Genomic DNA, 20,716 nt, shown 5'->3' on the forward strand with positions numbered 1-20,716 from the left:
ATGTGTTGATTATATAATTGGGAGTAAAATTAAAACAAAACTCCTAGAGCTTTCTGCTTTCCAACTCTTTTAACATTCCTAAAACTGAATTTTGTTTTTCACTGGATTCTAATCTCTTAAGAAATAATCACTTGATTTCTTTGTGATGTCATTGGTTTTGACACTTTATTTTCAGGTATTACATAATAAATAGGTGACTCTGGGTTAAACATATGACTTGAATTTCATTTACAGTTTTGGGATAACTACTTCTGCCTCAGCCCCTTTTGGCTATCAGTAAGTTCCCTACTGTTCCTCTGGAATCAACCTTGAGGCAGCTGGTCAGCATATCAAGATCTGTCGCTCCACAGCCCAGCGGGATGGAAAATGGTTAGGTCTGTTCTCTGTCTAAAAGTGGAGATGCCAAGCATTATGTAACCCTATCAAGAGGGGAGGCCTAAGTGGAGTAGACAAGTCTCCTGTCAGCTCAGTGGCCTTCTGTATGAGGTCTCCTTAACTCCAAGGACTTCTCTTTCCCAACCCTGCCTGTGGCCCCTTCTCTGAGCACCTGTGCCCCAGTTTCCAGGTGAGAAAGTATGTTCTTTGTTCTCAATGCCTTTTGGATGGAATTGTTGTAATGATCAAGAACTGACTCACGGGCAGCCCAGGTTGCTCAGCGGTTTAGCGCCTGCCTTCAGTCCAGGGCATGATCCTGGAGTCCCAGGATCGAGTCCCACATCGGGCTCCCTGCATGGAGCCTGCTTCTCCCTCTGCCTATGTCTCTGCCTCTTTCTGTGTCTCTCATGAATAATTAAATAAAATCTTAAAAAAAAAAAAAAAAAAGAACTGATGCACATTGAGATCAACTCTGTTCTAAAGCCTTCCCTGCCTTATTCTTCCCAAAGTGATTTCCCTTGAGTCTCTATGCTTGGCCTGGCACCAATTTTGCTTTGCTAACTTCTGAACTTGACCTCAGAGAACAAATGTTGGAGGTCTCTTATTCCATGCACCCCTCCCCTGGGCACTTCCTCATATTCTGTTAAATGTTCTGCAAATATCCACCTTCCTCTGGTATCAAGGCTTACTACCGCCTTGGTACATGGCTGGCTCAACAATAGCTATTATCCACCCATATATGCCAACCTCTGCAGGGGCCAACGCTGCCATATATATCTACATTATGAGACCGTACCTAAGGTTTTTCTTAAACCTTGGCCACATCCATGAAAGCTGGAAAAAGTATGATAAACTTTCCACTTAGAATTCTAATGAACTTGAAAAACCAAGGTTTCCTCAACCAATGATCTAAAATTAACTGGAAGAGAGGGGAAAGGGGTCTTCAAAAGGAAAAATTGACATTTGTTCAGCAACTACTATGTGCCTGCCAAAAATTACTGCTACAGATGAAGAATTGGTAGCACTTAGTAGAACAAGTTTTAAACTCAGGTCTTTCTGATTTCAGATTAATGCTCTTTTCATCAAACCATGCTGATACCCAAACTTCTGACGTACTTATGAGCTACCAAAGCACTTCCAAGTTCCTTATCTAGCTAGGTAAATAATACTCAGATTCATAAACATTTATTTTTGCTAATTAAAAAGGATGTATTTAAAATTATAAAAAATAAAATAAAATAAAATTATAAAAACGAAGATAAAGTAATTATAGAGCATTTTGATGCAAGAGTTTTTTATTTGTTTTGTTCTGTTTTTTATACCACCAACCAAATTCTGTACCACGGCACATGTATTATGAGTTTTGAGGGCCTTTTGTTCAGTTACAGACAACAAACAACTGGGAAGTCACTATCAGAGTTAGAATGCCAAATTTGCAAGGCTGAGTTCAACAAAACTATCCCTTCAGGGAATCGTTTCTGGTCACCTCATCAGCCAGAGGAAGATAACCCCCAAGTGCAGCTGCCCTATTGAATCATATAAAGGTGGATTATCTTTAAAAATAAATAAATAAATAAATAAATAAATAAATAAATAAATACATACATACACATAAATAAATAAACAAACAAACATCATATAAATTTGGTTTGCACTTTTAAAAAATTGTGATAATTTTTAAATGTTGTTAAAGATACCTCATACCCCCTTAAAAATTATATGTAACAAAAAACTTGGTAAAAATTGTTTCAATTCATTTCCCCCTTCCCCATCCACTTGGATGAGTAATGTGTACCTGAGAAGGTTTACACAAAAAGGAATAAACAAATACATATCAATGTTTATGTATAAATTAATGACTCCACAGCTACTGTGAAATTCTACCTAAAAGCAGAAGTGCACATTTGCCAAGGGGCCATTAACTACTACCCAGGCTTTTCAGAGGCTTCAATGACGGGTCATCTTTCCAACCATCATCTTTACTGTACCTCAGCCACCTTCTCCTTTCTTTCTTTTTTTTTTTTTTTTTAATTTTTTTTTAATTTTTATTTATTTATGATAGTCACAGAGAGAGAGAGAGAGAGGCAGAGACACAGGCAGAGGGAGAAGCAGGCCCCATGCACCGGGAGCCCGACGTGGGATTCAATCCCGGGTCTCCAGGATCGCGCCCTGGGCCAAAGGCAGGCACCAAACCGCTGCGCCACCCAGGGATCCCTCTTTCTTTTTTTTTTTTAAAAGATTTATTTATTTATTTATTCATGAGATATATATATATATATATATATATATATATATAGAGAGAGAGAGAGAGAGAGAGGCAGAGACACAGGAGGAGGGAGAAGCAGGCTCCATGCCGAGAGCCCGACGCGGGACTCGATCCCGGGACTCCAGGATCGCGCCCTGGGCCAAAGGCAGCCGCCAAACTGCTGAGCCACCCAGGGATCCCCCACCTTCTCCTTTTTTAAGTCTTCCCTTGACCTTGCCACTGCCAAACCTGCCCTGCCTCTGAAATCGCTAATTAAGAATCCCCATTTTGAAACTAGTTTCCCATCCTTGGTGTTTGCTCATCTCACAGCTCCCACGATAACCATACCTCCCCGAGTTTTAGACCCTTTGTTCTTCACTGCTGCCTTTATCTAGCTTAGCTCTGTGGTCCATCAGGAAAGGCCCATGTTTCTTTCCCTTTCATCATGAATGTATGGAAAACACCTGAATGAACAAAGCTATTTACCTCCTCTGTGCCTATATTTAGGCTGATAAGCATGGCTGGGGGAAAAAATCCCCACAAACATTTTGTATCTCCAAAAATTCTACATTTATAGAGTTTACAGCATCAACTAAGCCTTCAACACCATCCAGCAAGTCTGTTTTCACCAGTCAGCCTACTTAACTATTTTACATCTTCTCCATTCTCTGTTCAAACATCTCATCTCCACACACGTTCTTCTTTACTCAGTGTCTGATCTCACCACCTACTTCATCAAGAAAACAGAAGCCAACAGACAGAAATTGCCCCAACTTTCCAAAAACACATTCATTCAATAAATATTTATTAAACACCACTGGATGGCTGGGCTCTGGCACCAGATCACCTATGTCCTTATTCTCACCTTTCCCTTTGGGTAAGTTACTTAACCTTTTTGTGCTTCTATTTATTCATTTCTAAATTGGGGATAAAATAACACCAACCTCAGAGGATTGTATGAAAGTCAAATAATATATTTTGAATGGTGCATGACACAGAGTAAGCATGCCAAAATATCAGCCATTACTACCGCCATGGCTACATGGCCAGACATTGGACATACACACAAATGTATGCCCATCTCTTCCTCCTCCCCTTCTGCTGAAACAGGGAATGTCTACGTCTCCTCCATGTTAGGCCAATACTTCCACTTTTCTTCTTTTAACTGGGTTTAAGAGAGAATAAAAATAAAACCAATACAGCCTAATGTGAGAAGACTCAGGAGGCAAAGCACCAGCCCAAGGTCAAAAAGCTGTTAAAATGTAGAGCTGAACTTAGACATCAAGCCCAGCTCTGCAACTACATCACTCTGCCTTCTGAATCTCCATCACATTTGACAGAATATTCTACCGAAATACCTCAACTCCTGCTATAGAAGTGAAGCTCAGATTTAACACATGAGAACTTCCCCTAAAGTTAAATGTGGACTTTGAAAGGCCTGAACCTACAAGTATGCATAAAACACTCTAAATTATGGAAGAGGGAGTACTGAATTCTGAAGGTGGTCAGAGAAGATTTCCTAGCCTATAGGATGCCAACGGGAATACTGTGAACAGAAGTATGCAGAAAATCCCTGGCCGAGAGTTAACAAGGGGCAGGGAATGCCTTGATGGTGAGAAAAAGTTAGAGCTGCTACCGGCAGGAAATCTCCTGGACATGACAAAATCTGTTTAATAAAAAAGGAGAACATATTAAAACTATTTGGCATGTGGGCTCGAATCAAACAGTACAGCATGAAAGTCTGGAGATCACCTGAGGCCTAAAAGCAGAGTCCCTTCAAGTAGGGAGTTAGAGTTCCAACAGCTGTCAAGGAACCCCGATCCTTCAAATACTATTAAAGAGGCAATATAAAAGAACTCTAAGGAGTAACAGTGGAGGTGGCAGATAAGAGATTTCACTATGTTCAGAACACCTGGAATCACTTAAGAGACATCTGTTATCATCTGGGAATCAGAGATTAGAGCACAGGACCACTGGTTTAGGTCAATTCAGAATAACATTTCCATTTCTTCACAGCAACTGTTCATAGGCGTAGGGCGATGGGACTTCGGGCTTTTCATCATAGCTTTGCACAAACTCCATATTATAGCATTTCACGCTATACAATTTTCCCACAAATTGCAGTAAATACAATGAATAAATTTTAAACTAAAGAGAAAGAGTGAAAACATGAAAAGCCTGGATTCTCCTAAAGAATCACAATCTACTAATAATTCATATATACATTATATTTAATTCTAGCAACAATGAGAGGACATTAATTTGTTAATTAATTAATTAATTAATTAATTTTGTTATCTCTGAACTGACGGTTGGAAATGAACTATTTTGTCCAGGGATATACAGTTCATAAAAGATTAGCTGAGATTTGACTCTAAGATAGGACTTTGCCATTCTACTTTTTCATACAGGGAGAGGAGGTTAAAAATAAATCCAAATGATGTCCCTCTTTAAAGCTAGATGAATGGCTTGCACACAAAAGCTATCTAGAAACTGGAGTTTACTTCTGAAATTACTTTAAATCTAATGTGTATAATCAGAAGCACTTTTGCCTAAAGGCATGTTAAAATTGATCAAGGAAAGAAAAGACAAAGTAGTGGCATGATTATCTGCTGGAGAAGGACATCTAGCTGGATCAGCCTGGGTGGTGGTAATCAGTGCTCACCCTCGAACACTCCAAAAAAAAGTCATCCTGGTGGGCTGGGACTGGTGTCCTCTTGAATTTTAGCTGAGGCTGCTTCAATCACAGACATCAGCCTCAGCAGTGTGGGAGGCTGTGCAGGTGGCTTCCTCCAGGCCACCTTGTCTACCACCAGATTGGAGGGACAAAACCTCTCAGAGCCAGTCTTTCTTGGAGAGAGCGCCATGAGTGCTGTGGCATGAGAAAAGCAACACAACCTCATTTACTGCCACATGCCTCTATGTTACCACAACTATAAAAATGGTGAAAACTGGGCTGGGGGCAGGGGGACAGATAAAATTGAAAATGGATTCCCTCTCTCTCTCTCTCTCTCTCTTCAGGTTGGTTGCCAGGAACAAACATTTCTCAGCAACAGATTTCACTGACTTCTTAAAAAAATTTTTCACTCACTTCTAAAATATATTTTGTTCACAATTTAATTTTTCTGGATTAGCAAGAGAAATGAGAATACAAAATTGTCGCAATAACTTATTCTGTGGCTTAGAGACCCTGGGATGGGAGCACATCCCATCAGCATGAGGTTTTAAAACTTGAATAAAAATTCCCTTGGTCAAATCATCCTCTAAGGGACTGGGACCTACCTGAAGACCAAAAGTACAATTCATTCATTCATTCATTCACCCACCCAAAGAGCTTCCTTCTCTCCTTTCTTCACATAAATGCCTGAATACGTAGGTATTTAATACACAATTGATTAATGAGTAAGTAGAATTATTTAGCAAATGACCTAGAGTTGGTTTTCAAATCTCTGGATTTAAACTAAGCTAAATCAGACCTAAAGTGCCAGATTCTAGGGTCTGGTACTATAGGACTGGAGTTTGGGGAAATCAGTGCTGAGGCACTGGATCGTAAAGCCCACAAGAACCTGCTCCTGGAGAGCATGACTTGAACTGCCCTGGATCACTCTAGGGAACAGCTTCTCTGAGGAGATATGTGAATTTGGCCACTACCTAAAGCACAGCAGAGAACAGCAAATGCTCATCTATTCCCTTCACAAAGACACTGTGTGAGCAATTCCAGAGAGTGGTAGAAAGGCACTGCATAAGAACAAGGGAAATTACTTCTCCTGCAATCATGGTTTTTCAGTTAGCATCCTCCCAGATCACTACTCCTGGGTCAAATTAGATCTGATCAAGTAGAGAGGGGACCCATGGACAACACTTACCTTCAAAGAGGAAAGAACACTTACGATGCCCATTTGCTTTTACAGGTTCCCATATAGCAACCGTATTAAGCTCTCATTTTCCGCATTAGCCAAAAGACTGTTCAAAGCCTTGAAGAGGGTGTGTGTGTGTGTGTGTGTGTGTGTGTGTGTGTGTATTTGGGGGTGGGGGTTTAGGCATCACAGCTGCTGTGAGAGCTGAGGACCACTATGGTCACAGCCCATCAGTTTCTTGCCTGTGGTTTCCTTTCATTCTCAGAGTCAATTTAAATTACTAATAATCAGGAAATCTACATGACAAGACATCTATTAAAGACAACTACTAATAAAATCAAAACTAAATATCAAATCGGATCATGGTACAACTGGCTCCTGGGTTATAATTTAAGCTTGCATGAAGTGCAAACGCATGCAGTGGAGGCCCTGCTCCAAAGAACAAAATTAATTGCCTTTGTGAGTTCTCCCAACTTGCAAAACTCCTTCAGGGAAGTTCCTGCTTTGTTAACAAACAGTAGCCACTTAAAACCCCAGATGCTCTTAGTATCGCATACATTCTTGGTGGGATGAAGGCCTCTGAATACATTTTTATGAGAACTTCTCAATAAACTACACAGATGATTTTAAGCTAGAGCCGCCCTACTGCCATGGTAAAAACCACAAATGCGTGATTGAGTTTTTAAGTCTCAAGAAAAGAACTTTGAGTTGGTGAGTGAATGAAGGACACTTCACTTTTTACTTTTCACAAAATTAATTGAGAAGCCACCAGATTAGTCAGGTGGCCCAGATACTACTCTGAGATCTGGCCAAATTACCTTGGCAGGTAATACCTTTTCTGGGCCTTAGTGGCAAACTGAGGAACAAAGGGGGATCCGATACCAAGTGTGGCTGTAAATTTCCTGAGCAATGCAGAGTGTGATGCTTGCTATTGTAATCCCAATACTTGTTTGTTGAAAAAACTGCATGGGGTACATATCACATATCGTGGGCCAAATGCTGACCAGAGATAGATGCAGTGTCACTCATTTAACCCCTCCAACAATCCTGTAAGAGGAAAAGGATTATCCCCACTTTACAGATAAGGGAAGGGAGTTCAAAAAGAAAGCAAGCCAGCTGTGCAAAATCACACAGCTACTGGGTGGAGTGGGAATTTGAATCTAGGTTATACTAATACCGAAACCTAATTTCCTTTCGCTAAGAGAAAAATAAATATTTCTTTGAAATTGAATTATTTTATTTTACTTACACGGCACATGTCCCAAATCATTTCAGTCCATTCAAGAAAAGAGAATATAGCATTTTTAATTCCTAAACCCTCTTTTAATTTAGGACTTTCACAGCTTGTTTCCATTTATGGAATTTTGAGTAATAGTGGACAGAGCATTGCAGAAGCCCTTGATGGGCTCCTGGAGGTTGCCTTCTGGCCACTCCTTTTCCTCACAGCTTTTGCCAGCGTACTTAGTTTATTCCCTACCATTTCTAATCCATTTCTGAGATGCCAAGCAGTGTGTTGTTGGAATGGCCCCTATCCCTCCAGCATGCACGGTCCAAATTTTTGTAAAGCAGCTACAAAGGCAATTTTGGAAACATACAACTCTTAACAGCTCTCCCATCTGGTTTTCACACAGGCTCCTTCCTCCATAAGCCCACAGAAGTCACCATCAGCTCCTGTTTTCTGGGAAACTAGCAGTCTTTTCATCTTGCTGGGTGTATGTTATGTCTGTCTGTCAGCAAATTGGGAAATGGCCTCCATCCTGACAGATACATTTTGTAAAGCCTTAAAAGCACATACACTAATGTGAAGGAAAAAAGGAAATTTTTCTGTTTTTGGACTCTGGCTATTTGCTCTTTACAGCTTATGTGTCAAGGGAATGGGATTTCCCAGGTAGATGTACTAATGTAAAATGCATTAGTGTTAAGGTGGGGGCTCCCAATCCACCCAGGGCCAAAGGGTTAATACAAAATGACAGAATTTAATGACTGCTATTATGGTTGCCAGGCAACCAAGAGAAGGTGTGCCATAAAGGCCTAATTAATGAATGAGGTAGCAAGAGTTTCTGTGAAGTTGGTAAGCAGTTCACAGTTCACCATTGGTTGGCTTTGCCCAGATGGTAATACTCTTAAGCTTTCTTAGCTCCACTGAGCAGCAGCAAAATAATGTGATTATAGTTGCAGCTCTGGCTAAAGTTCTGACATCCTTTCCATACTCAGTGCAATTTCTCAAGGCAGTTGAAACAAGAGTCTCCTACAAAGATTTATATCGAGGATTATATGTTTGCATTTGATTCCTTATATATTCCAGGTCCAGAGGAGCACTGGAACGATTATTTTCTGGGCATTCTTTTGTTGCAGCCACATTAAGAGCAATCAAAATTTGAGGGCAAACTGAATGAAAACTAGGGACTTTGAAAAAAAATATATTTTCAAAGGAGAGCCCAGATGACATCAACAAAGGCCAACATTCGGGGTACCCATGACTTGCCAAGGTCTACACTAGTGCTCTGCCTTCACCATCTTAGTTTTCAAGCCCTGTAAGGTAGGAATCACGGGCCTCACTGTATAAGCTAAGGCTCTGAGAGGCCAATACCCTGCTCAGTATCACACACACTGCTAGAATGTGGCTTCAGGTTACGGTGGACACCCTGTCCCAACTCCTCAGTCCATTCTTTCTACAGGGCACTATGCTGGCCACTGCTGTGGATGACAATCATGATGCCAATTGCCCTCCAGAGAGCAAAAATAGAGCTGGTACTCAAAATCTATTATTTTATTTGACCTTTATCCTTATAACAATGGAGGTTCTGCTGGTGTTATTAATTCCTGTTTTAAAGAGAAGGAAAATGAAGCCCAGTTAAATATCTGCCCAAAGTCACAAATCTGGCCAATGAGGAAATCTACACTTGAACTCAAGTCCATGGACTCAGAGCTTTCCCTTTGTTATTGCGCTGCACTGCACTGCCTCAGTAACTACCACAGCTCTTAATTAAAGGCTGGCTCTAATTTAATTTCCATCCTGAAAATGGACAATATACTCAATTACTCTGTTCTCTCCATGCCATGTTCATCAATTAAATATGTGAACTTTTCTTTAAAGACTACACCTTCTACATCAAAATGTAGCTCAAAATCACTATGTATTCAAATAGAAGAAGGTCCCCAAGAGCAATGTAATGGATTGGCAAAAGAGGAAAAAAGGTTTTCTTCACCCCAACCCTCAGCTAAGTCTTAAAGAAAACAGAAAACAAGACGGGCTTGGGGAGAGAGAGGAGGCAGCTGTCTCAGATGGCCTGAGCTCCAAGGGAAAATTCTCTTATTCTTTAATGGAAGAAGCTCTGCTCATGCTGAGGAGCCAAAGGGGGGCCCCAAATGAACAAAGGTAAAGGGAAGAAGAAGAAAGATTGGTCTGAGACCAGCTAAAGTGTTCTCATTAATGGGCCTGCAACTTCAAATGTCATCAAAGTACAGGACCCAGTGCGGTCTAGCAAAAAAGATCAGAAGAATTGCCCGTCCGATCCTTTCATTCAGCAAAATACAGTCTTTTTACTAGGCCCATCAACTAGTACAAATGTTCACCTTTCTAACTATCAGGGCTATTCAAAATACATTCAAACTATTTTCAGACTCAGCAGAACTACCTTTTTTTTTTTTTTAATGGTTTGATCCATGGTTATTTACAACTGGCTCTTGTTTATCATTGGCAAGTTTCAAAATCCAAGACTGGTTTTCTGTTGCCACTCAGTATATGTGTGGGCTATCTCACAAAAAAAAAAAAAAAAATGAGATTTTTAAGCAAAATAGAAGACCAAATCAGCCATCTTTGCTCAAAAGAAATGGCATTCATTCATTCAACAAACATCCCGTGAGCATTTAAAAAACAAAATGCTAGGAAATCAAGTATTTAAAAAAAACAGGACTTTTCAATTATAAGACTTCTCTTGCCTTAGATTATAAGCTTGCTTGCTCACTCACTATCCACCCACCTCAACTCCTCCTCTGCCCCAACACAGGTCAGGAGAGGCTTAGGACCTGCACCAGCTCCTCCACACTCGGTTACTTAAGATTCTCCAGGCCACTCTTCACTGACTTCAGGTTCAAGTCCAAAAGCAACATGGCATGTGAAGTCCTTGCTCTCGGGCTCTAACCACCAGAGGCACTCGGCTTTGGGCACAGTGAAGGCCTTGCCACCTTGCAGAAGCACCATACTTCCCTGCTGTTGGGCCTCTGCCTGTGTGATTCAATCTGCTTGTAATGAAATGCCCTATTTCCCATTTCTACACTTCAGCTCCCCAGCTCCCTGGGTTAACGCTCTCACTTGCCTGGTCAGTCTCATCATACTTCCTACATCCTCCAGGGCTTTCCTCTTTCACACACTTACCATATTTGAAACTGCTGGCTTGGTCACTTTCTCCCACAAGAACATCTCATCTCTGCATTGCCCACCTCATATGGAACACAGTAAATGTTTACGAAACCAATGTTTACTGAACAAAGGAACGGACTATAACTAACACTAACCATATTCTGGTACAATCTTTGCTTGCTGCTCTGATTGTTAAAAAAAAACTCTAAATTTTCCTTCCTTCCTTATTCTTCTCAAAGGCTCTGAACTAGTCTAACCTTTGTAGTCTCAGCAGTTGGTACTCACTCCCATTTTTAAAGTCATTTGAGCGGGCCAATTAACCTGCATTTCTCATCCTAACCCCTAGAGCTGGAAACTGAGAGCCACAATATAAAACCAGCACCACTCATCGGAGGAGACTGAAGAGAGGGAGGGTCCAGGTCACACATGTGGAGCATCTAATCAACTCCTAAAACCACACATACCTAAACTTTCCTTTAAGACTTTAGTATGAATTTCATTCTTTGGTGGTACTGAAAAATAAACACTGCGTTCTCAATGCTGGCTGCAGGCCAAATCTGTCTTCAACTTTGGCACTGAGAGTTAACCACCTGGAGTGAGGGGGAAGAGAGGGGAGAAGAAGAGAGAAAGTGAAGAGAAGACAGAGGAGCACAAAATGGCAAAAATATTCATTGAGCAAACTTCAGAAGAAAAGCCGGGTTGATTTAAAATGAACGCTAGGATGCAGACAGGAGGTGGCAGCATGGACTTGAGGTCTGAGCATCAAAATGCCTGGCCAGGCCTCCTCAGCCTTTCCTTCAAGGCTTGGCCACAGACCCGGATCATAACCTCTCTGAGCACCAGGATGAGCAATTCAACCTTTGCGGGTCTACAGGAGGTCCTAAGAATAAAACGACTAACGATGAGCAATTCCTAATAGAATCAAGCTGTAAAAAATACCAATAATCCCTTAGTGTTTTGATACCAGATACAAAATTGTGAAACATGTGCACTTGTGTTCTATTTCTCACTAATTTCTAAATTGGCTTCTAATGGCTCAAAAACATGAAACTGGCTTTATTGTGGACTATTCCAATCCAGCTCAAAAGCCATTAACAAATGCATCTTCAGGAAAGTTCTCAGCAAAGAGAAACTCAAAGGCAGCACTTACTTCTGAAATCTCATTTTCAATGAGTTCTAAATTTACAGTACACCCCCTGCAACTGTAATACCATTCAGGGTGCAATGATAACCAATATTGCCCCAAGCCTCACTAGTTGTTAAAGCTTGGGATATAGCTAGAAATTTAGAAGCTGTATATGAAACTCGCTTATGACCCTCATATTTTTACTCAAAAAGTTTTAACATTAGTGCAAAATTGTGAGTTAAATGCTAAAATCCAGTGACATTCAGAGACAGAATTTTACAAAGCCTTTTAAGACACTTAAAAGCTGAATGGCTCTGATCTTTGATGTGACTGAATGCTTTGCAAACCAACCTGAGAAAAGTTTCCTTTTCTCCAGTATGCAAAGGCAGCCGTCCATGACTACAGGTTCTAGGGTGTGATTTGGAAGCATTTTAGCATCATACTTCCCATAATTCAAATCCTGGTCTGTGTCTGTCTTTATAGGTCATTGATGGCCAGATGGAAAATATTAAGGAAAAGATATTGCCACGAAACCAGCAGGCTGTGGTCCAGAGTTGCAAGGCCCCAGTGAAGCAAGCAGACCTGCAGGAGGGCTCTGCTCAGCCACAAGCAGAGCTCTGGCGCATCCTCTCTCTGCCCAGCAGCAGGAGGCCCCGGGCCAGCTGAGAGCGGCCACTGTGCCAAACAGACTGTGCGAGTCTAACTGCTCGGATGCTTCTAGAGAAAGAGGGAGAATCGATGGGCTCCTTTGTAAACAACTTCTTGTGCTCTCAGGCTGTGACTGACTTCAAAGGTGGCATAACTTAATCCTGTCACAAATTATGCCATGGAAATCTTGAGATGGTTTTCTTTGTAAGGAAATACCTAGGGGGCTACTTAAAAACTGGATGCCTACAGGTAAACAGCAAATGACAAAAGTAAACCAAGTGCAGCTTTGAGCAAGTAAGAAAAACTACACAGCCAAATATAACTTCTACTCACTATTTAAACCCATTTGTGGTAAAATCTTGCTGGATATTAGCAAAAGCAGATTTTAAATATTAAGGTTTGTGTTGCGCTAGGACATTTCTTCATTTGCTCATCTCCATTAACAGGTCCTGATTGACAGTACTGAGACTCACCCTCAAATATTTTTTGAATAAAAAGTTTTAATTGCGGGACACCTGAGTGGCTCAGCGATTAAGTGTCTGCCTTTGGCTCAGGGCGTGATCCTGGAGTCCCAGGATCAAGTCCCACATCGAGCTCCCTGCATGGAGCCTGCTTCTCCCTCTGCCTATGTCCTTGCCTCTCTCTCTCCTTCTCTCACGAATAAATAAAATATTTTTAATAAGTTTTAATTGCTAATAATAGTTAAACATTATTAAAGGCTTAGTCTCCAACAGGCATTCTTCTGAAGACTTAGGTATTAAATTTCTGGGAAGAGTCTTTTTTTTTTTTTTTAACCAAGAAAAGCTCTCATTTAGAAATGATATAAGTATCATCAACACTACACAATGGCCTAGAATATTTAATAACTTAATCCAGATTCTTCCATTCCTCCATACTGCCTCTCCACATCATTTGAACAAACGTTAGCCATTCCAAGCATGACTATTTCTGAAGTGCACTAGACCATGAAGCCCTTGAGGACAGGTATAGAGTTTTATTCATAGCTAAATCCCCAGGACCAGCACAGAGCAGGAACGAATGAAAAAAAAATGAATGAAGAGACCAGAAGTTAAGTGAAGAGAGTATAAAGAAGAGCCTCAGGCTTTTCCCTCTTACCCATATGCAAGGATCCATGATAGGTAGTGTCGAATTAGCATCCCAGTGAAATAGGAGAGAATATAGCACTTGAATGGTTCTTGATAATTGGAAAAAAATAACTCTGTGCGTAAAGAAGAAATCTTGAACATGTATTTTTATCCTAGGATCCAGAAAGCACAGAAGGGGTTCTGTGAAAACCCTATAAAACTTTATAAGGACTTCCAAAAACACTTTTTTGGAGATAGCTTATGGAGCTTTCAGCAGATTTTCAAAGGATTCCCATCACCCAAAAGTTAGCTCCATGAACTATTAAAATTGGGAGAAAACTATCTGGGAGAGCAGAGTGGGAAAAACCAGGGACTCTGGTGGTCGGGAGGCGGGGGAGCAGGCAGCGGGTGGTAATGGGGGCGGGTATCCTGTGTTCAAGCCTTACCCTCTCCAAGCAGCCAGTCAACAATGGTCAGTCACTATCACTCTGAAGCACAGTGCTGTTGCCTATAATTTACATAGTTGTCACAAGAACTAAATTAGATGATGAATGTCAAAAGTATTAAGGCATGGGGGCATCTGGGTGACTCAGTCAGATAAGCATCTGACTCAGTTTTGGTTCAGGTCATGATCTCATGGTTATGAGATGAGTCCCATGTCAGGCTCTGTGCTCAGTGCAGAGTCTGCTTCGATTCCCTCTCCCTCTCACATACTCACTCTCTCAAATAAATAAAAGCTTTAAAAAAAAAAAAGGTATTAAGGCATGATACCTTCTCTCTACCTGCATGCCAAGTGTATATAGTATACAACAATAAACCATGAACAGGAGATGGTACAGAACCATTGAAGGAAATACACACACACACACACACACTTTTAAAGATTTATTTATTTATTCATGAGAGAGAGAGAGACATAGGCAGAGAGAGAGGCAGGCTCTTCACTAGTCCTGATGCAGGACTCGATCCCAGGACCCAGGATCATGCCCTGAGACAAAGGCAGATGCTCAACTGCTGAGCCACCCAGGTGTCCCATCATCGAAGGAAATATAACGAAGGTCACAGCTGCTGTGATTTTCCCTGAAACTATTCTCATTTAGTCATCTAAGAGTAAAAACCCAGAAAATATCCTCTTTTTCTAGGGTGTATACTATAAAGCCTCATTTTAAATCAAGATAAAATAATCATGCTTTAGACTAGATTTTGAGGTAAAAGAAGTTGAACTTTATTCTCATATGCATAGCAAAACAAGAGAAATTCAAAAATGCCTATGACACCAACTGAAAGAAAGAAACATGGATTCTGTCTCTGAACTAATCTACCTGTACAGAGAACCCTTTCAGATCCTCCCAGATATACCCTTTGAATCTGTCTGCTTTGACGTCATAATTGCAAAATGGCATAAGGGCCATGAAATCACAAATAGATAAAGACTCAAAGAACAAACATCAAGAATCAAACTTTTACTTGCTAAAGACCTTAAGTGATAGGAAAATACCTTCAGAAAACAAAGATTATAAATTAGAGTGAGATTAATGAAAAATTAGCATTTATTTTTTTTAACTGTACCACGTATATTAGCATCTCCTCCCTCAAAAAATCCAACAAAAGATAGGAAAAAGACACACTTAGGTTTAAATCTATGAGAGTATGTATAGGAGTTGGATGCTGAAAACCTCAAAACATCAAAGAAAGAAATTAAGGAAGTCCTAAATAGAGAGATGTACTGTGTTCATGGACTGAAGACTCAAATATTGTTAAAATGCCAACTTCTCCAAACTGATTCATATGTTCAACTCAATATTACCAAATCCCAGTACGATTTATGCAGTAGGGCAAAGGAACTAGAAGATCAGGCACAATTTTGAAAATAACACAGCTAGAAGAACCATGCTATCTGATTTCAAGACTTCTATAAAGCTACAGTAATCAAGACAGTATGGTATTGATAGATAAAAAGATAAACCATGTGTAAACACATGGTGAAACCATGTGAAACAGGTGTTTCACTGGTGAAACATACACCAGTGAAACAGGATAGAGGCCAGTAGTAAACCCACCCAAATACAGTCAACTTTTGTAAAACGGGGTAAAGGCAATCCAATAGAGAAAAGATGAGACTTTTCAACAAATGGTGCTGGAACAACTAGACATCCACATGCAAAGGAAAAAAAATTAAAAAACCTCTCAACCTCATACCTTAAAAAAAATTTAACTCAAAATGTATCACAGATCTAAATGTAAAATATAAAACTTCCATCTTTGTGGCCTTGTAGTTAAGCAAATAGGTCTTAGGACACTAAAAGCAAGATCCATAAAAGACATATTAAACTTTATCAAAATTATAATCTTCTGCTTTGTGAAAAGACACTGCTAAGAGAATGAAATAGTAAGCCACAGACAGGGAGAAAATATCTGTACATCATAACTGACAAAATACTTGTATCAAGAATACTTTTAAAACTCTTAAAATTTGGGGTGCCTGGGTGGCTCAGTCAACTGAACATCCAACTCTTGATTTCGGCTCAGGTCGTGATGTGAGGGTAATCAGAGTGAGCCCTGTGTGGGGCTCCATGCTCAGCAAGGAATCTTTTTCTCTCTCTCCCTTGCCACTCCCTCCCCCACCACTCGTGCTCTTGCATGCTCGCTTATCAATCAAGCAATCTTTAAAAAAATCTTCTTAAAACTCAACAATAAACATATCAGTTTTTTTAATGGGTAAGAGATTTCAATAGACACTACCAAAAAAGAAATACAGATGGCAAATACCCCATGAACAGATGCTAAAAATCACTAGTCATTAAGGAAATGCAAACTGAACCACAACAGATCCCACTAACACCTAACAGAATAAAAACTAAGAAACAGTGACAATACCAAATGCTAGTAAAGATGTGGAACAACTGGAACTCTCATACATTACTGGTAGAAATATAAAATGATACACCCATTTTAGCCAACAGTCTGGCAGTTTCCAGTAAAGTTGAATGTATACTCAGCGTATGACCCAGGAACGCCACTCCCAGATACTTACCAAGAGAAACAAAAACTTGTGCTCACACAAAAATCTAGATGTAAATGTTTATGACAATCTTATTCATAGTCACAAAAACAAGAAAGAACTCAAAAGTCCTTCAATAATGAGTGGAAAAACAAACTATGGTTGCATCTATATGACAAAATACCTTCTCCACAATAAAAAGGACCGAGTCGCTGATACATACAACACAGATGGATCTCAAATGCATTTTGTTACGTGAAAGAAACCAGTTCTCCAAAGAAATAGATGAGATTACATTTTAATGGCACTTCAGAAAAGGCAAAACTCAGGAATGAGTCCAGACCAGTCATTGCCAGGGGTTAGCAACAGGAGGAGGGTCTGGCTACAACCAACAGAATAAGGAAATTTGGGAGGAGTTATAGAATTGTCTGTATCTTGGTTACAGTAATAGATATAAGACTATGCATTTGTCAAAATTCAAAACTGTACATTACAAAACTGAATTTTATCTTATGTAAATTGAAAATTTAAAAAGAATTAGTCATAGTATCTCTTAATTTTGAAAGAAGAAATAGATTTAAACTTCTCTAATGCACTTATTTGATCAAATCTGTTTAGAAACACAGACTCTGGAATCAGAAGAATCCTGCTATCTTTTAGTTTTATCACTTTAGGCAAGCTCCTTAATCTCTCCAATCTTCAGTTTCTTCCTCTATACAATGGGGACCACACTGCCCTCTCCTAATGTCATCATCATGAGGATTAAATGAGAAGTGGAAAGTACATGGAAAGCATTCAGCAAATAGTAAGCATTTAATAAATATGAGCTGTTGCTGAATTTTTATGCATATTTTAACAAGTTTTTTTAAGTTATGGAAATAAGGGATGTTACATTCACTCAAAAACCAGAACTACTTTAAGATTATAATTTAAGATTATAACGTGATACCTGAAACCAGCAGAACTCAACTCTTCAGAGGAAATTGTTTAAAATATACAGATGACTAATCATTTACACAGTTAGCTAATATCTCGTGCTTTTCTTAGCAGGGCTCAATACTACAATTGATTGTTTAGTTGTGTCTGCCCTTAGACCCTTGGGCCATGTAAAGATGGGGAATGTGTATGTCTTATATTGCTGCATCCCTAGTGCCTTCAGTGGAATATCCAGACCTATAGAAACTCAATAATTGTGTCCTTAACCTAAGTCAGACAAGGCAGAAAGTATGGATGCAGGGCAGCAGAAAAGAATGGAAAGCATATGGGTTTTTGAATCAGGTGATAACTGGTTAATAACTAATACTAATTTATTAGCTAATAACTAACGTTCAAGGCTCTTTTTCTTTTTACCTAAAACGAAAATAGTATTTCCCTTGCCAGACTGTTGTGAAGACTGAATGGGACAGTGTATGTGAATGTACTGATGCTCAGTTCCCTAAACATAATGGCTTCTACTATGGCAAATTTCTGTCTCGTTCTCTTATACTAACACATCCCAAGAGTGGGCTTGCAAAAATTTCAAAAATAATAAAAATTAAAAGCAGTACTAGAGTTCCGGTTAGTTACCAGGTAAAACTTATACAGGCATCAATACTACAAAATAGTATCATGTTATTTTTTGATACTCATAACAATTCTTTGAAGGACTTAAGTCCATCCTCATTATACAGATGAGGAAAAGAAGTCCAGAAGAGTGAAGATAGGGTTATGGAGATACAGCTTAAAAACAAACAAATAAAAAAACAAACAAAAAGCAAAAACAAAAGCTGGGACTTGCACCTTCTGAGATTATATTGTGGGCTTTTCCCCCCAGGGGAATCAAGGAACAAATCAAAGGACACAGCCATCTAAAGGCTCAATGACCTTCTGAGTGTTAACCAGTTGATATTAAAATACTCCAATTTCTACTATGCTCATTTCTAAATGTTCTAAAACTGTCCATCCAAGGAAGGGTGCATAGTTATTCAGAGTCCCTACTATTTACCAGGCACTCTGCTGATTTGCAAATACCGTCTCAAACAACACCTTGAGGTATATCCTTATATTTGAATTTCAGAAAAAAAAAAAAAAAAAGAATTTCAGTCATGAGGGGGTGGGGAGCGGGGAATTGTTTCAAGAGTTTAGATAACAAAAAAGATCCTAAACTGGCAAGTGGGGAGCTGAGAAACAAACCCAAACCTGTCTGATCCCAAAGCTCCTGCTCTTCCCACTATACCACAGTGCTCAATTTCAATAATTTTTAAATTTCCAAAGAGGCCAGCTTCATGAGTTCTTCATATCAACCTCGGTACATACATAGCACTCAGTATTCACCTGAACATCTAGAAATTATCCTTTCAAAATAGTAAGTGTTGAGATAAATTTCCTTTTAAGGAGTTTTTATTGTTAACCAAGAATTTGGAATTGCCAAAACAACATCTACCTTTTAAAAAAATCAGTTAAAAAAAAAATAAAAAATAAAAAATAAAAAAATCAGTCAAGACAGACTGTGCCTTCTCTACAGGTACTATCTAGACATGCAGTTCTGATGAGAAGCAAAATTCCTCACAATAATTATATACACTATGGCAATTTTGTCTTAATTGAGGCTAAAAGCACACACAAATGAAAAAAAGGTCTTTGCGAAGTGTTTGAGACAGATTACTTGTAAGAGATATACCGTGAGCTTGGAAGAGCTAGCATGATCATTTCCATTCTACAGAGGGAGAAAAACCCAGCATCTTACCCAAAGTCATACTGCCCATGAGTCTAAATCAAAAGTCTTTGTAGTCCTAATCCAATGGTCTTCTCTTACTACATCAGGGTTCCAGGCTAGGTCATGTTACGATGTAAGGAAAAGGTCCCTGCTTTCTTAGTTTTTTCCCCCAGGCAGAGCTATCAGGGGGAAAAAAGATGACAGCGTTGAACCACTGTCCCTGCCTACTTTTTAAAAATGGATATCGCATTATTTAATATTCCATCTAAAAGTGACAAAAATGCTAATAATCAAATGCAATTTTAAAAATGTTTAAATATTGCCATGAATTCACAAGACTGTACTAAAACCTCTATAACCCCTGTGATCATGCATCTCAAACACATTCACGGGAATAAGGGGGAAAAAAATCAACTAGGAAACATGAATTATAGCAATAAAGCCCTAACAAGCTCATGGGAACTTAATATGGTGTGATATTTTTTTAAAAATGACAGAATATTTGAGTCTTAAGAGATGATGACAACTAGCTAGTTCAACTCCCATTTTACAGTTTAGGATGTGATCCACATCAGGCACCTGGCCTGATGTCACCCGGCTTATTAGTGGTACATGTATGAAACTTGAACCTGGGTCCTAAAACTAATCTTTTCTATACATACTACACTGCTGCAAACGAAGACTGCCTTTTTTTTTTTTTTTTTTTTGGTAAAGATTTTTATGTATTTATTCATGAGAGACAGAGAGAGAGAGAGGCAGAGACACAGGCAGAGGGAGAAGCAGGCTCCATGCAGGGAGCCCGACGTGGGACTCGATCCTGGGTCTCCAGGATCCTGCCCTGAGCTGAGGGCGGCGCTAAACCGCTGAGGCTAAACCACTGAGCCACCGGGGCTGCCCTATTTTTTTTTCCTCAAATACTGCCTTAATTATGATCAGTAACCTCACATTGGTACTTAAAGTTATAGAATGTCGATGTAATGTAGTCAGCATTTTTAAGACAATTTCATTAAATCTAACGAGGTAAGCTAAAGGAGTATAGCAGTTAATCCTGCCTGAGTTAGGATTATAATATTAGGTTAGAATCACTGTTGGCATATAAGATGGAAAATCGTCAAAAAATTTTAAAATTTAACTTTGAACTTGGTCCTAAAAGGGCAGTCACCATATAATTGAGTAGTTTGAATTAAATTTACTAAGAAAACCTAGTTGTGTCTGGAAGAAACATAACAGAGGTAAAGATTTTTGTGTGCATCCCCTGATCTTCAAAATAGGGTTATATGACAACAGGACATGCTCTCTCCCACCTCAGAAAAGAAATTTC

At 39.5% G+C, this 20,716-nt stretch overlaps 1 protein-coding gene and 1 long non-coding RNA gene across 21 annotated transcripts in view; one reads left to right on the forward strand and one right to left on the reverse strand.

The window, feature by feature from the left end:
* Positions 1-20,716, reverse strand: part of DENND1A (DENN domain containing 1A) — a 509,667-nt gene that overhangs the window by 306,941 nt on the left and 182,010 nt on the right. The gene's annotated exons all lie outside the window — the stretch shown is intronic.
* On the forward strand, positions 172-13,128 carry LOC144285481 (uncharacterized). Of its 2 annotated transcripts, none has more exons than XR_013353730.1 (3): positions 172-565; positions 3,332-3,497; positions 12,450-13,128. It is a non-coding gene; the product is annotated as an uncharacterized LOC144285481 (long non-coding RNA). The 2 variants fall into 2 exon arrangements; XR_013353731.1 differs by lacking the exon at positions 12,450-13,128 and adding an exon at positions 8,109-8,361.

This window comes from Canis aureus, chromosome 16 (genome assembly GCF_053574225.1).
Source record: "Canis aureus isolate CA01 chromosome 16, VMU_Caureus_v.1.0, whole genome shotgun sequence".
NCBI classification, from domain to species: Eukaryota; Metazoa; Chordata; class Mammalia; order Carnivora; family Canidae; genus Canis; species Canis aureus.